The sequence below is a fragment of the Lycorma delicatula genome, chromosome 10 (genome assembly GCF_047948215.1).
Source record: "Lycorma delicatula isolate Av1 chromosome 10, ASM4794821v1, whole genome shotgun sequence".
Lineage (NCBI taxonomy): Eukaryota > Metazoa > Arthropoda > Insecta > Hemiptera > Fulgoridae > Lycorma > Lycorma delicatula.
In genome coordinates this window covers 94,420,301-94,437,779 of record NC_134464.1, presented here as the reverse complement: position 1 = coordinate 94,437,779, position 17,479 = coordinate 94,420,301, and the positions used below count along the sequence as shown (strand labels likewise).

At 32.4% G+C, this 17,479-nt stretch overlaps 2 protein-coding genes across 9 annotated transcripts in view; both read left to right on the top strand.

The window, feature by feature from the left end:
• Nucleotides 1-5,889, top strand: part of LOC142331434 (uncharacterized) — a 46,501-nt gene extending 40,612 nt beyond the window's left edge. For all 7 annotated transcript variants that reach the window (XM_075377331.1, XM_075377327.1, XM_075377326.1 and 4 more), the window contains one exon: nucleotides 5,742-5,889. The gene's annotated coding sequence lies outside the window, so the exon portion shown is untranslated. The remainder of the gene's footprint in view (nucleotides 1-5,741) is intronic.
• A 3,117-nt stretch (nucleotides 5,890-9,006) lies between these two features.
• PCB (Pyruvate carboxylase) overlaps nucleotides 9,007-17,479 on the top strand; it is a 225,975-nt gene continuing 217,502 nt past the window's right edge. Inside the window, exon 1 of one of the 2 annotated variants that reach the window (XM_075377320.1) lies at nucleotides 9,007-9,153. The gene's annotated coding sequence lies outside the window, so the exon portion shown is untranslated. Of the gene's footprint in view, nucleotides 9,154-16,914; nucleotides 17,071-17,479 lie in introns of those variants that run through there. The other variant, XM_075377319.1, reaches the window with a different exon arrangement.

The window sequence follows — 17,479 nt, the reverse complement described above, 5'->3', positions numbered from 1 at the left end:
GTTTTCCATGTGTATATTCTTCTATTATGATTTTTAAATTGGGTGTTGGCAACTAAATTATAATTAGCATGAGTTTGTCTGAGCCCCAATTTAAGTTCGATAAACATTTTATAATGTTTAGGGCTCTTTTGTATCTATCACTCAATTCCTGTATATGTAATCCCCATGTAAGGGATTTATCCAATACTAGTCCTAAATATCTTACGTTGTCTTTATATTGTATTGGATTATCATCAGTTGTCAACGCAGGACTTTGATGAGGAATTCTCTTCCTACAAAAGTGTACACAGCACGTTTTTTCTGGTGAGAATTGGAATCCGTTATTCCTTGCAACTTCATTTAGAGCATTGATCGCTCGTTGCAATTTGTACCTCACCAAAGCAGTCTTGTTGCTGGCATACATAATTGCCAAATCATCAACATAAGACGCTTTTGCTGATTTCTACTGGAATGGCTAATATCAATTTATTAATGGCAATGGTAAACAAGGTACCGCTCAACGGCGAACCTTGTGGTATGCCATTTTCCAAATTTCTTACAGATGAATATTCGCTATTGACTCGTACTTGGAAAGTACGGTCATTCATATAGTTGCTCAGTAAGACTGGCAGATTTCCACGAATGCCCCATTCATGTATCTGGAGCATTATACCATGACGCCAGGTCATATCAAAAGCCTTCTGAAGATCAAAGAAGACTCCGACACAATGTTTCCTTGTAATAAAGCTGTTATATATAACGTCCTCTAAGCTGATCATTTGATCGGTGGTGGAATGGTACTGTCGAAAACCTGCTTGATATGGTGATATCAGGTTTTTTTTTTCTAAAACCCAGATGAGTCGATTATTAATCATTTTTTCCAGTATTTTTCCCATAGCACACGTCAAGGAAATAGGACGGTAGCTACTGGGATCTGTTCAATTTTTATTTTTCTTTGGTACTGGAACAACATGAGCTTTTTTCCATTGCTGCGGGTACTTTCCATCCCGCCATATTTGATTATAAAGTTCTAATAATCTGCGTTTTGCAGTGGTATTCAGCTGCCTGATCATATTATAATGGATTTCATCCGGACCAGCAGCTGTGTTGCCTGCTTTTTCCAACGCTTTCGTGAATTCTTCCATTTTAAATGGTACATTATATGAGTAATTATACTCAGTTCTAAAATTTAGTAGACCTTCGAGTTCTTCTTTTTTGGTCCGAAAACCTTCCTTGTAATTGGCAGTTTTGCTGGCATTCTCAAAGTGATTGGATAATAGCTCTTCGATTTCGTTTGGAGTGTCCTTAATTCCATCTTCATCTTGAAGGATAGTTATGGGCGCAAAATTTTTACGCCCACAAATCACCTTCACTTTTCTCCAAACATCTGACGCAGTAGTGGTTCTGTCGATGGATGACACGTATTGCTGCCAGGATCGTTTCTTCGAGTCAATCATGAGACGTTTTGCATACGCCCTGTATTTTTTAAAGGCAATAAGATTTTGTAGGGTATGACGTTTCTTGAAGGCGTTATACGCTCTTTTCTTTCTTTTAATAGCTTCACTTATTTCTTCGTTCCACCATTGTTTCGTAAGTTTCCCAGTTGTTTTGGGAATATATCTCGATGCCGAGTCAAGTATCGTATTTGTTATGGCGTCGACATTGTCTCTGATAACTCCAGTTGTTTCAGAGAGTATCGTTCTAGCTGTGAAGCTCGTCCAGTCTGCCTTATCAAATAACCATCTTTTAAAGATGGGATATGTTTTTCTTGTAACATCAGTTACAATTTGCACCGGGAAATGATCGCTTCCATGCAAATCGTCTAAGACATGGAAGCTGTACCTCGGTGCTATCGATCGGCTTATAAGTGCAAGATCTATACAGGACGTCGATCCATCTCTGGCATTGAAAAAGGTTCCTGATCCATCGTTTAAAATAATAAGTTCTGAATTCATCAGGAACCTTTCCAGTTCTCTTCCGCGGGGATCTACTCGATCCGATCCCCAGAGAGGAATTATGAGCATTAAAGTCACCCACCAGTAAAACAGGTGGGGGAGCTCAAAAATTAATCTTGCTATGTCATCCTTATTCCAATCAAAATTCGGCAAGTATATGCTGCAAACAGTGACCTGAAACGGACGCTTCATTCTAATTGCGACCGCTTGCAGGTTTGTATTTAGATCAACAGCTTCGGCGGTAGCTCTGGTCGATGTTAGTATGGCTACTCCACCTCTAACTCTAATATTTGGCGGTTGATCTCGCCGAAATGTATCGAATCCTTTTAATTTAAAATTTTCATTCGGCGGAAATGCGTTTCTTGCAGACATATACAAATCGGGTCTACATCATGTACCAAGCGTTGGAGCTCATGGATGTTTGAAAAACATCCATTGATGTTCCATTGTACTATCGACTCGCTGATTTTAAATTATATTATCGTCTGGGTTTGCCTTTCGGCCACCCTTTTGTCCTTTTTTTCTCCATCTTACGAACAGCATCGTGTTCGAGGAGAGGTCGTCGCCCGTGAAGCTTCCGGTCTCCGAATCGGAGACCACCGAAGCCGCCGACGACGACGGGCATGGATCGGCACCGGTTACAGACGCCGATTGTGGGGCGGCAACTTGGCCGACCCCAGACACGGGGGTCGCACCGGTCACCGCCTGTGGAAGGGGGGACACTCGTCCCCCCTGTGAAATTTTTTGTGGCCTCTGAAGCTTAGAGGCCACTTCAGTTACAGGAGGCTTGGGGAGCCTCCATAACAGACTCTGTAGCTGTTACTTTCTTTTCATCCACTAAAATCTCGCTAAGACGGACTTGGATTACAGGTTTAGTGTCCGTTTTCTTTTGTACTGGAGCTACTTTCTGTTTTGGAGATGTGTCTTCAGGAGGCTGCACAATTATTTTTGGCTTAACAGGTTCTTTAGTGCTGAGAGGCTTCATTTTATTTTCAATTATCCTCTCAATTAAGCCAGCCAAGGTAGGTGCAAGTTTGTTGATGATTGCACTCTCATCAACAGCAATTGGAACAGTAGCAGGAACAGCAGCCGCAGCCTGAGCATAGGTTGTTGTTGCTCTAGGTCTGCGGGCGTTTACGATCTTCTTTGCTTCGAAGTAGCTGATCTTTTTCAGGGTTTTAACTTCCTGCACAGCTACTTCGTCTTTGTATACAGGACAGTTCCTGGATCTACAGGAATGCTGTCCTCTGCAGTTAATACAGGTAGGAGGCTCTTTACACGGCTCTCCCGCATGCACCTCTTCGCCGCACACGCATATTTGCGTTCTCTCACATTTGATAGCGGTGTGGCCAAAGCGTTGGCATTTGAAGCATCGCATTGGCTGCGAGATAAATGCCCGCACATCCAAACGATGTATCCCCGCTCTTATCTTTTCCGGCAATGTAGGCCGGTTAAATGTGAGAACATGAGAGGCAGAAGGTAGGACTTCGCCATTCCTCCTCATGTTCAATCGGCGACATTCTATTACTCCAAGTGATGACAACTCCTCAACAATTTCTTGCTCCGAACAATTTAGAAGATCCCGACAGACGACTACACCCCTTGAGGTGTTGAGCGTACCGTGGGGATCGACATGTACAGCCAGTTCTCCAATCTTTTTCAGCCCTAGGATCTTCTGAGACTGTATATCATTTACAGTCTCTACATGAAGTCCCGTGAAAGTTTTCCTAATTTCCTTAACAGGGCCTCCAGCACATTTTGTTATTTCTCGAGCAATGAGAAATGGACTCACCTTCGAGAAATTACCGTCTTCTTTTGTAATAACTAAGTATTTTGGCTTTGGAACGCTTTGGAAGAAAGCTTTTTGCAAGCTTTTCCTAGCCTCAACTTCAATTTTCCTAGATTCTGCGCTCTTTCGCTGTTTTGCCTCAGGCGAAACGGCTGGTTCTAGACGAGGGTGTTTACGTGAACCCTCTGCCACGTTTGGTTGTTATTCATGAACAGTTGATCCCTTCTGCAGTAAGGTTAGCCGCTGGGGTACACCCCCATTCCAGGGCTACCAACCCTAGAGGTCCGTTCCGGTACTTCGGTGGAACCGGCATATGTCCTGGCAGAGAGCGGATGCGCAGTCTCTGCACCGACTCCAGGCCCTTACACACCGAGGCTTTCAGGGCTCCCATGCCCCGAACAACATGGGCACCTTAACTACATGCTTGCCATCGCGGGGGGCATGTGGACAGCGAAAGGTCTCCGTTACACCTGCAAATAACTTGACCGTGGCCGCCACATCGCCAGCTCTAAAGGCAGTATCAATCCATTTCCATATTCGTTAGGAATTTCGTATCTGCAGGTGGCCGCGAAGTCCAGTCCTGTAATACGGCCTATTGATGAAAATCGGCTGAAAAAAGCATATCCGAGAAACAATACTCGGAACCCCGTTAGCCAGCTATATGTAATGTACGTGAGTACAGCTGTTGCCGCCCTGGACGTGGAACGTAGATGTTGTGTTCCAGACGTGGGGATTATCTACCTCAGGGCATTATTATTATTATTATTATTACTATTTACGTGATTTTAACCTTTTTACTTCTTTTAAGTGATTTTCTTTGATTTTCTGGTTCATACGTTGTTCACGATGCCGAGCATTTTAAGTGATGAGGTTTTCTTTGGGAAACAGAAGTATTTTCGTTGTGTGGTGTGCAAAATTCGGTATCATCAAAAATGTTTAGGACTTTCGGCGGAGGAGGTTAGATTGTATTCTCAGAGCAAGAATTTTAAATGTGGCTCTTGCATAAAGAAGCATGTCATTATCGATGATAACACTTCTGTTGGACACAACGTTGAATCTGATAATGGTACTGTTAGTGGTTCTATTCGGAGAGATATGCTGTCTGTTAAGGGTGATGAATATATTTTGAATGATAAGGGTCTTTCAATGAATCCACCCGAGGTGGTTTGTGATAGCTGTTATAAGCAGAGCGATATCATTGGTGATAAGGATTTGCTTCAATCTCTGCGGTCTGCTGTTGACAAGGGAGTTCTGGAAATAATTCGTGCCCTCCAGTCTGAACTTAATGATATAAGATTTGAACTTAAACGTCTTCGATTAGCGAAATAAGAGGTGTAGTCGTTGTAGGGTTACGTGGCGATGGGTTATTGTCCTTGGTGTAATGCTCACTTTCATGATTTTAGAATTATTGTTGTTTTTTTAAGGATTATTGCTTATAACTTGTTTTATTTGGAATGTATTAGTAATATTGTGTTTTGTTTTTGTATGTTTTCATCTATGTGTTTTTATTATCACTCCATAGCTACTGTTTTTAAAGTTCTAATTATTTTTTTGTATTTGACTGCGTAATTGTTATTATTATTATTGTTGTGTTTTGAATATTGTATTTTTAATTTATATGTGGGTTGTTGACTCGTGGCTGTTCTTTTGTGACTTTATGTGATATTGTGCGGCATACAAAGGTTTTGTAACTGTTCTGTTGCACAATCAAAGCAAATAAAAAATAAAAAAATAAAATAAAATAAAAAAATTATTATTATTATTACTTGTACACTCATAAAGTATAATTTTGTTAAAAATATTCATTATTTTATTAAATAATGTTTATTATTATACTTTAAATCTTTTAAAGCTAATATTTTACAGGGAACAATAGATACTTAGTATAAAAAAAAATTGATAATAATGAAGATTATATTTTAATTAAATGAATTATCAAATATTTTTCTTTACAATGTACTATATGCTGTACCATATGTTTACAATGTTACTGTCTACAGTATTATTATTTGTTACAGACATAAAACACTGTAAGCTGTTCTGACCAAGATTTACCATGCTTTCCCTTTGTATAATAGCGCAAATGCCAAAACAATTTATTTTATTTTCCATGGAGTTTAACAATTTTTTTTTATATTTAAAATAATAAAAAAATTACTACTTGCAGTTATTTATTTCATTTTTTATGTGCAACCTTTGGTTTGTTATATCCTGCTTAATTTTTAATTCACTACTCTTATTTTTTTGTCTTCAATATAAGTTGATCAACATCTTTGAGGTTGACTCCACAATTTTTTTATTTATCTTTAATGACTAGTATTTCCTCTTTGCCTTCACAAATAAGAACTATAATTTAATCTAACAAGCAGTGGGATTTTATCCAGTGTTACTTTTTTTTAAATAAAAATCTGCAGTTAAAATTTCAGTTAACAGGAAATTATATTTTTATTACTGTTAATACTCATTAAATACTTGTTTTTTAAATTAATGTTTTTCAACAGGAAAAATTGCTCAAAAAAGTTTTTGTTCAAAGGTTTTTTTTTCTAATTGTCTAGTTTCTTTAGTAGCGAGTTGAAAGTAAATATCACATCCTTTATTTCTTATTTTTTGAAAGTTTACTTCGCTTATCAATAAAAGCATTAGTAATCATTGCTTTAACAAAGCTCCATAATTAGCTCTGACAGGATCTTCTGAAAGAGAAATTTTCTCAATATTTGAAAATAAGTAATCAACAATTAATATTTAAAAAGAAGTGTTACCATAATTCACCATGACAATAAATGAATTCTTGTATCATATGTATAAAATAGAGAATATAAAAGGGTCATTCAATAATTAAGACACAAATTGTTTTGGAGTTAAAATGGTTTATTTAATTAATGTAACACTTTTTCACTTTTCTACATAATCTCCAGCAACATTAATGCACTTGTCCCAGTTTATTTAAACATTTTCTTTTATTTCATCATTGGCATTAAAGTTCTTTTCACAAAGCGTCTACTTCAGTGGACCAAACAAGTGGAATCCAATGGGGCCAAGTGCTGTTTGAAGGGTGAGGTTATACTTTCCAATGCAATTTGTCGATTGATGGTTTCTCAAGTTACTTGAGCTGTGTAAAACCGGGCTTTATCATGAAGCAGATAGGTTCTCTTGGAACCCATCTTGAACTTGTTTTATGGTACCTGAGACTGTTGATGATAATATTATGAACTTTACCGACACCTGTATATTTTTAACTTTAATTTCAACTGTAATCTGTTGGGCTTTTGTGATGATAAAACCTACCCAAATTTTTAGTACTGGATTTAAATTTCAATTGGATGTCTAGATTGGTGTTTGTCAGTCGATAAAGTTAACTGCCATTAAATTGTTCTACCCACTTGTAAAAGTTTTTGTGGTTCATATAACTATTGTCATTACTGTCTGGTCATGTTAAAGTAAATGTTGACCGGTTTTTTTTTACCCTCAGAAAGCAAAAAATGGATTTTTGCACGCTGTTCAACTAATTCACAAATTCCAGGCAGAACCTTCATTATAAACTAAGATTCTGAAGTTATAAACAAAACGATTACAATCAAACAGGTGATCAAAAGTCATCACATTTTTAGGATGACACAGCGGTTAAATATTTGAATTTTAGTGTAGTAATAAAAAAAATGAATAAACTATGCTAGATAAAATTTAGTGCATTATTTTCCAGTTTTATCTTTCTGTCCATTCAAATTCTGAAATTATGATTAATAACTCACTCTGACTTGATGAATCTTAATGTGTAATGCAGTTACATGTATGTAATATGTAAATCTCATAAACAAGAGAATAACAGATATGACCAATTTTTAAAATTGAAACCAATGAATATTATTTAATTAAATTGATGTAGCCTGTACTTCCAAAACTTCTGAAATATGAATCACCAATATGTATATATATATATATATATATATATATATATATATAAAATTTATTTTTATTTTTTTGAAAATTCAAATAATTTAATAGCATATTGCCCTCTGTGCTAATTGAATTTGTTCTTTGATGATTCAGCTATTAAATGTTAAGTTGTTCAAAAGTTAACGTTTTTGTGGATGTTAAAATTGTTAGGTTTGATTCCTAATCCTTACTTCGGTTTAATCTTATTGATATGTTATTAACAAATTACTTTATATTGAAAAATATAAAGTAAATTATAAAAATCAGACTGTATGAAAATGGTGCTTTGGATATGCAAAGACAAACAGCAACAAAATAAAACACTAAAAAAAATTAAATTAATTAATGAAAACCAGCTAAATAATTGTCATAGAAAACTAAAAATTGTCAAAGCTAAAAAATTGTCAAAGTTTTGATTTATCAATATAAACATTGAAATGAATGTCCATTTTCCATAACATGTTGATCATATTCTTATGGTCTGCTATAATACAAAATCAAATGTTCTGGTACTGGAAAATTTATAAGTGCATGCTTGGCTAGGAAAGAAAATAAATATTTGCATTAGAATCTTATAAAGAGATGAATTATTATATTAGTTGGTCTTTAAGACATCCAAGGTAAATTAATGTAGAATAGTTGAGGATAAAAACTGCGTAGGCTGACAGAGATAAATACTAATAAAATCAAATAGATACTGTGGATGATAAAAATATTAAGTATATTTTGGGATTAGAAATTACAATAAAATAGAAAGGACAAAAATGCCACCAAACCGATTAAATTACTTAGAAAAATTACTCATACTCAATAAAGAAAGAATATGCAATAAAAGACATAAAGTTCAGATATTAGAAAAAATTTATAATCAGTTAAAATTATTACATTGTGACCTTCCAATTCCATCATTAGATTAAAATATTAAATAAATGAATTTTCTCTGGATCATGTCATTTTACTAAAATTAGTTTGCGCTCATAATAAGATTTTATTACATTCAAATAATTTGAAACAGGCATACAAACATCATATTTCATTCATTTTTATTTTAAACTAATGTGCTTTGGAGCTACAAAAATCTAATTTTTCTTTTGTGTAATTTAAATTTCATATATGTAAGCGTTTTTAAATACATATTTCTTAATAGAAAATGTATTAAATAAAAGTTATATATATAAAATGCAAAAATAAAGTAGTTTTCAATATTATATACAGATTTTAAAAGTAATAAACCTAATTAAATAAAAGTAAAAGTCTCTAGTATCCTGGTGGTCGACTGCACTAAATTACATCCACTACGCAACATCCAGACTCGTTATGTGGTGCTATCTAGTGAGATACATCAAAACCTCTACACTCCTACACTCGTCATTTAAAGATTGCGTACCAAATAAGAGCTTGAGAAAAGAACGCTACGAATTCGAAACCAATTTTTGTATGTTTTTAGTGATACTACTGTGCCTTGAAGAATAAAATTATTTGTACACTATAAATATTGTAAGTACGGTTAATTGTAATAGTCATTTTTTTACGTTAAACTGTCTTAATCGTAAAAATAATTAGGTTAAGTTCTTTAATATAGGTTATAATCGATCTTGTTAGCCGGTGTATCACGTAATATCAAATACAAAAATAACTTTATATATGTTTAATAATTTCTCTACGTGTTTTCAGGACAAAAAATTAAACAATTTTGATATTATAAATAATTAAAAGTTAATTTAAAATTTATTCATATTTTATAAAACGATTTTTTTTTTATAACACTAATTAATGTATTTTTAAAACAAACAAAATTTGGAGCTATCTACAAAGTTAACAATTGATAATCGCTTATTACCTGTATTTTTGGTATCTTATTGTATACGGTGAGTAAAGGAATTGGACAGCGACTATACTGTAGTCTTTATCCAACGTACACCCATTTTCAGAAATTTTTAAGTTTTTATCACAGTTTAAGTCGATTATTTGTTTGTTAACATTAATATGAAATAAGTTAATTAGCTGCTGAAAGCGTACTAACATTTTAAATTAATCGCGAGTTCATTTTTTTTCGTTTATTTCAGATAAGAAGTACGACAAGGAAACGTAATGCATAAAACCTTTTATGTTTTTTAATTTTTCCAAATATGAGATTTAATTAACATTAGTTGAACAAGATAATACACCGACATTTATTTTGGGAAACACGATAAACAAATAAATAATATCCTTTTTTAACGAAATCTGAAAGAATTTTTTGAAGAAGTTTTGGTTTACCTAAAACAAAATTTTTTCTAAGAAATAAGTATTTTAAAGAAAATTACGATTTTTTTAGATCGATTATTTAAAATGTTTACTTGAAATTGTAAAAATTCAATGTAAATTAAAGTAAAGTTTATAACATTCTAATTAGTTTTTCTTATATAATAGTAAGTTATTGATCAATTTGTCAGCAGAATGCATTTAAAAATAAAAAAAACAATTAACTTACAACGCTTTGTGTTAGCCACCATCATTTTATCAAATTTATCATATGAGTTTCATAATAAACTATTTGAATTTATCTTACAAAAAATAATATTTATTATTATAATCTATTTTAAAAACGATATAACTTATTATCGAAAAGAATTAATAAAATAAAACTGAATAAATCTGGTTATAGATAAGCTTAGACGACACCCTGAAAATAAGTCGCTAAAGAAACTCGCATCCTAATTTTTAATTTCCAATAATTATAAGGAAATACTTTTCATTATTATATATAAAAAAACGTTCATCTGTGCATGTTAATGTCTGTATGGCTTTGTTATCCTTTAAAATAAACCGCTTGGATCGATTTCTTTCAATTTTTTTTCGTATCAGTGCTTTGATTTTACCGCTCTAGATTACGGTTCTCACAGCAGAAAAAGTAACTTAAAAAAAAACATGATTTTCATCTAAAATTGTACAAGAATTTTTATTACATACGATTTGTGTAATATCTATTTTTTAACCTCCGGGACCACCGTTTGGTATCAGATGATGAGATGACTGATTTGTAGCGCGTGTGAAAATGCCATGCCTGACCGGGATTTAATCCGGAACCTTCGGATGAAAGGCCGATACGCTACAGTTCGCGCCACGAGGCGGGCGTAATATCTGTCGTAATACATGTTTTCGGAGATTCAGAATGTCGTTATCGATTTAAAATTTTCAAATTTGTCGATCGGTTGTTTTTTTATGGACAGTTAACAGGAAATCTTAGTTATAATACTGGATTATCAAAAATTGACTTTTTTGATACGGGCAATTAAAAAAAAACACGTTGGAGTCGATTTGTACTTTCTTTTGGTAATCTAAAAACATTTTTTGGTATATACGCGTAAGCGTAAAACATTTTTATTATTATTTTTAAAATAAATTTTACAGTAGAAGTTTGACACCGAAAAAATAACGCTAGTAATCAATATTTCTGAAATGGCTGCCGATATTGTAAATATTGCTAAATCTGTAATAGCTATTTAATTTTTTTTTTATTTATTTCATATTTTGTTTAAAAAAACCTTGAAAAAATCGACTAGAATATAACATTTTACACAAAACTAAACTTATTTAGTATTTTATTTTGTGAAAGTTAACACGACTATTCTTATAAGTTTCCTGAAAGATTTAAACGCGTTACATCCATAAAAACAAATCGGTTTAAAATCTATTTCTTTCGATAAGAAAGAATGTAGTAAATATATTATTTCCATTGAAGAGAGAAAAATTTATATATATGTACATATATATAAACAGAAGCGCAGAATATTCATATTAAAAATAAATCGCTACGGGGATGCTAAAGATAAATACAAATATACAAATAAAATACTTAGATCGAAAATATTCTATTTTCAGGTAAACTAACGGTTATAAAATTTTATAATATAAGTTTCACATTTGAAGCGAAATGTCGTGTTAGTGGTTTGTGTTTTTTTTTTTGTTTTAATACTGCAAAATTTTATAACGGTTGGTTTACCTGAAGATTTGTGAACGTAGAATATTTTCGATCTAAGTAGTTTATCTGTGTTTATTTTTACCATCTACGTACTGATTTATTTGTGATCTGAATATTTTCTTGTCATCCAACCGAAAAATATTCAACGTATATATATATAATTTTTAATTTTATATACCCATCTCTTTTTATATCATTTTAACCCTATTAAAAATTACATGATATTTATTTTAATTTAAACATATCCTCCGGTTATGAAAATATAGCGTTTTTTAAATTTTAGGATGCATTTTGATGTGATGCATATATATCCTTAAAAATAAATTTAGAGTAAATTACAATATATATATATATATATATTGGCGTATATGTATATATAAAATGGCGTTTTAGTTGCTAAGCAAGAACTGACCTTGGTTCCTGGATGTGCATTGATCTGTTTTTCAGAACTACCTTGCAAAACGTAATTTCTTCTTTACAGTTTAATACTGCATACGAACTTCGTATATGATAAATTATTATTTTATTGTTTATTTATTTTTGGAGAAGTTAGCGTTTAATAAAATTATTATTTTTTAATCGCATTTGAAAAAAATTAGCGTCAAAATGTTTTTATCTAAAAGGTTTTTATATTTTCTTTATACACGATTAATTTAATTTATAATTAAAAAAAAATTATAACGATATAAAATTGTTTATTTAAAATTAATTTTTATTAATCCTGCACCGTTGTAAAAATATTACGCAATATTCTGCGATTCTTAGAAAAGTTATATTTTACTTTCCTAAAGATCATTCTTTTTTTTATTTCAGTCGTCTAATTAAATTCATAAATAATAATGCCGCATTTAAACAAATTGTTACTATATTTCACTTTTTTTTAATCCGTATACCTTTTTTTTTTTGTTCCTGTTTAGCCTCCGGGAATCACCGTCAGGTATTACTTCAGAGGATGACTGAGAATGACGTTATGAGTGTAAATGAAGTGTAGTATTGCACAGTCTCAGTTCGACCGTTCCTGAGATGTGTAGTTAATTGAAACCCGACCGCTAAAGAACACCGGTGTCCACGATGTAGTATTCAAATACGTATAAAAGTAACTGACTTTCCTAGGACTTGAACGTTGGAACTCTCGACTTCGAAGGATCAGCCGATTTGCGAAAGATCAGCCGATTTGCGAAAACGCGTAATCCCTAGACCAAACCGGTGGGTTTAATCCATATACAAATGAAATTTATATACCGTTATGTCTGCTTCATTTTATGAAGTAAACTATTTAATTTATAATAATGTAAAAACCGTAAATACGATTTAATTTCTAATTTAATGGAAAATTAAAAAAAAAATTATTTAAATCATTATAATTTATTAATCGTTAATACGCACTAAACTAATTAATCCAAACAAAATTCTATAACTTAAAAATTTAGTATAAAAGTGTAGAAAGTATCGTTTGATGTTAAATACAGGAAAATGCGATGCGTTAACTTATTTCGGGTCTGAGATTGAAGGGTTAAATAACGTTTGAAACACCGAGTAATGAAATACCAAATAATTAATAATATAAAAAACTTTAGGATTTGGTAAATACCGGGTAACGTTCATAAAAATATCAAAATTGTCAGGCTATATATATAGAGTTGAAGGTAGTTTTCATATGATTTTTTCTAAAATCAATCGTGTAGGTGAGAAACAAGAGAAGGCAGGATGGGAATATTCTACGATCTTTTACGGGGAAAACTAGACTAATTTATAAAGTGGTCAGAGAAATTTGGAAGAGGTATCGATACGGTAATGCATTCGTGAGACGTTTTAAGAAAATATAAAAAAATAAGTGAGGTTATCGAACGTCACATTCTTTATAAAATTGTATTATTTTTTGCAAAGTTAAATTTAAGTTTACGACGTGAAATATTTATAAGCTATAAAAATAAGCGAATAAATTACGCGTTTTTATTTTCTTCAAAACCACGGATGAATTCTGCGTATTAAAAAGGAAATGTTAAATTATAAAGATTTGCTTTTACGATCTTTTCCGTTATAAATAAATAAATCTTTTACTCTGATAGGCATATAGCAGTATATTAAATCGAGGGACTCAAAAGTACATCGCGACTTTAAAAATGTATAAACATTTATTTACAGATTCCGTTGAGGCCTCATTTCACAGCAAAGTACATCAAGTGCCGGTCCCCCTGGCAAATCGGAACGGTGAGCGAAGCGAGCTCTTCGCCCATTGGGTAGGACCCTTGGTCCCGAGGAGCCCCTTGGGTTGCTCCGGGATTCACCTGGGCTGACGAAGTCCCAAGGGTCCAGGTTCTGCCTAGACGGGCCAGCTAGTATATATATACTAGCTACTCGTCCCAGTGACTGTGTTGCGGTTACTGTGGTATATTTGAAATAAAAATCTGTAGGCAAAGTAGTAGTCCTTTGCCGAGGTTTTTGCTTATTTTACTCTCTCCTGAAAATTTTACGTAAAACAAATCTTAAAACCTTACAAAAAAATCGTTTAAAACGTTTTCGATTATTAACCCGGGTTTCCATCGATCTCTTGTTAAAAATATTTTTTTTTTTACATCGTATAAGCATCTTGTTAGAAATAAAAATGAACGTTTACGTATTTCTGGACGCTTTTTAATACACGAATATTTTTTAAAAAAATTTTGTGAACGTCCAACACTTTTAGGTTTTTATTGACTTTTCAAAGTAAAGTACGGTATTACTATTGGTCGTATATGCGAGTGGTGGAGAAAAATGGATCTTCTTTGTTTTGAAGCGTGAGGTTACGAAAAATACGATTCGCTTAAATCGGGGTTTCCTTGTATAAATACATACATATAGGCCTATGTATAAACTTTTGCGGGCTTCAAAATTTCCAAAATTATTTTATGCATTTCATTTAAATTTGTATATACTGAAGTTGCGTATATGAAAATCTGATAGAAGATCGATCGAGTCGTTCTCGAGTTAGAAGTTAGAAGCGCGTTTCATTATGATGCTGCAAGTTAGAACATTCGCATTTCTTTATCCGTGTTATTATAATCCAGACTAAAACAAAATTAAATTAACGAAAAATCAATCTTTTCGCAGAACTGAAAGATTTGTTAACGTATACCGTTTATTTCCTTTTAAAAATCTTCATTCAGACGGCAAAAGTTTTTATCGTTCTGAGATCTAAATATCATTTGGTCCTCGTAAGACGGGTTTTAATCGTATAGCACGTTTATACCATCGATAAGTAATACACATTTCTTTATCCGTGTTATTTATAATCCAGACTAAAACAAAATTAAATTAACGAAAAATCAATCTTTTCGCAGAACTGAAAGATTTGTTAACGTATACCGTTTATTTCCTTTTAAAAATCTTCATTCAGACGGCAAAAGTTTTTATCGTTCTGAGATCTAAATATCATTTGGTCCTCGTAAAACGGTTTTTAATCGTATAGCACGTTTATACCATCGATAAGTAATACACGTGCTTGATACTATTTTTTTTTCTGCGGGAGGGTAAAAATTGATCTTTCTATTACGTTTAAAAATATTTCTCTTTTTAAAAACTTTTTATTTTATTAAAAAAATTAGTTCATATTTGTGGAATTTATCATAATATATACAAGCTAATTAACTATAAGAAAAAAAAAATGATTTGATTAGAAGTCGTTTGATAAAAGAAGCTCGACTAGAAAATGTTAGACAATAAAGCGGGGAATGAATACTTTAGTACAAAACTGTAGCGGTTTATTATCTTGAAATAAACATTTAGGTATTTTTCTTCTTCTACTTTAGTGCAACTGTCTATCGATAGGTATCAAGAAACAGCATTCTCCATTTCGGTTATCTTGAGTTTTTACTTTTAAATTGTAGTATCCGCGTCTTCCTTTCAAATTATCCGACATTTCTATCCTCCTTTTTCCTCTTTCCCTTCTTTCCCTGACACCTGCAATCTTTCCTTCGATTATTACTTTTTGAATGCAGTCGTATCTTAAGGTGCGGCCTATCCGATTAGCTTTTCTTCTTTGTATCGTCTACCAGACTCCTACTCTCGTTTATTTCTTTAAGACCTGATGATTAGTTAGTTAGAATTTTCCTCCGCAGCCGCATTTCAAAACTTTCCAGATATTGAGTTTCTATTTTCTTTAAAGACCGTGTTTCTGCACCGTGTACACCGTTTGAATCTATTATTCTCTCCATCAAAACTCTCAAACGACCTATCGCATCCCTAATTCTGTTTATTTCTAAAACCAAACGTTTTATCGTCCGACATTCTCTCTATCTTTCCCTCTATCCTGTTCGGTATTATTCGCGTTAATGCTTTTGCAGCACGGGATATTAGACTTATAGTCCTGTAATCCTTACGATATGCGGCATTGTTCTTCTTTAGTACGGGTGTCATAAGTATTTTAAGGACGTATTTCGGCCATCGACTAGTCCTACAGATTTTATTTTGAAGTTATATTAATCTCTCTATCGCATCTTCCCGTAAGGCTCTTAACATTTCTATCGGTAACTCATCGCGACTTGTAGTTTTCTTACATCTTAACTCGTCGAATGAAGTTTTTACTTCTGCTTTTGAAACGACCGGCCCCGGTCGTTTCAAAATGGTGATGAGGTAATGAATAGCCCATTCATTACCTCATCGCCGATGATGTATTCGTGGTTATTTGTCAAATCGTACGATTCTCCTACAGACTCTTTCCGAATAATTTTTATGTTTTTGATGTTTATTTAATAACAAAACCGTTTTATACTATTTTTTAAAATATATTCTTTATTTTAAATTAGATATTTTATTATCGAGCTTTTATTATCTTCATTTCAAGGCGATGGATGTTGTTACAGTAAAAAAATTGTAGTTAAGTGTTGTGTGAATGTGTTGTAAAAACAAGCAAGATAATTAAATTTTAGGTCTAATGTTAATAATAATTTTAAATGGAAAACATATAATAGTCTTTTATCTTAGTTTTGTTGTTATTTTTAAGCGCATTTCAAATTATGAAATACTAATGAACCTTGAACATTCCAACCGCTAATGTTTACTATTAAATTTTTTTTCTTATGTAAAAATTGTGTTAATTTCTTAAATGACCGATCGTTTGATCGAAGATGAGTTTAATATGGTTAACGAATTCTACTATTATTGAAGGTTGAACGACGTTTGGCCTATGTGTTTACAATTTTTGTATATATGTATGCGGTAAATAATGATAAGGAGTATTACTTAATAAATTAAGGTAGTGGGGGAAGAAGACTTTGAAGGGGGGACAGAATAATACGATTGAACTTTGGTCTACGTTCTCTTTTACCGATAACATTTTTATTTATTCTTTTTAACCGTAATTTTTTTCTTTACATATCTTTACTCTCTAGTTATAACAACTAAAGTGCTTGGAATTCAATCAGGAATCTTAACTTAGCCGCTTTTTCTCCTTCTGGGTTGTTTTTTTTTGAGTAAGTTTTTTTATTGTTTTATAATTTGTTGAATTGTAATTTTTTCTCATGGTACATTTTGTTCCAACAAGTTGGAATATATATATATATATATATATATATATATATATGTTGATTAAAATTAATTTTTAAAAACTGTATTTATTTAATTAAATACAATTTTAACATAAAAATCTTAGCATTGGTTTTATTTAAAATAAATATTTTTTTTTTTAACGATTAATTCACCGTATAAGCCGGAAGCTTGTGCATGGGAATATAAAGTGGAGATATTGTAGCGTATGAAAAATGCCATGCCTGACCCGAATTCGAACCTGGGACCTCCAGATGAAAGGTTAAAACTCTACCGCTCTGCCACAGAGATTGGAGTGAATTAAGGCGTAAAGTTGTTTAGGCATTGATCGGTATA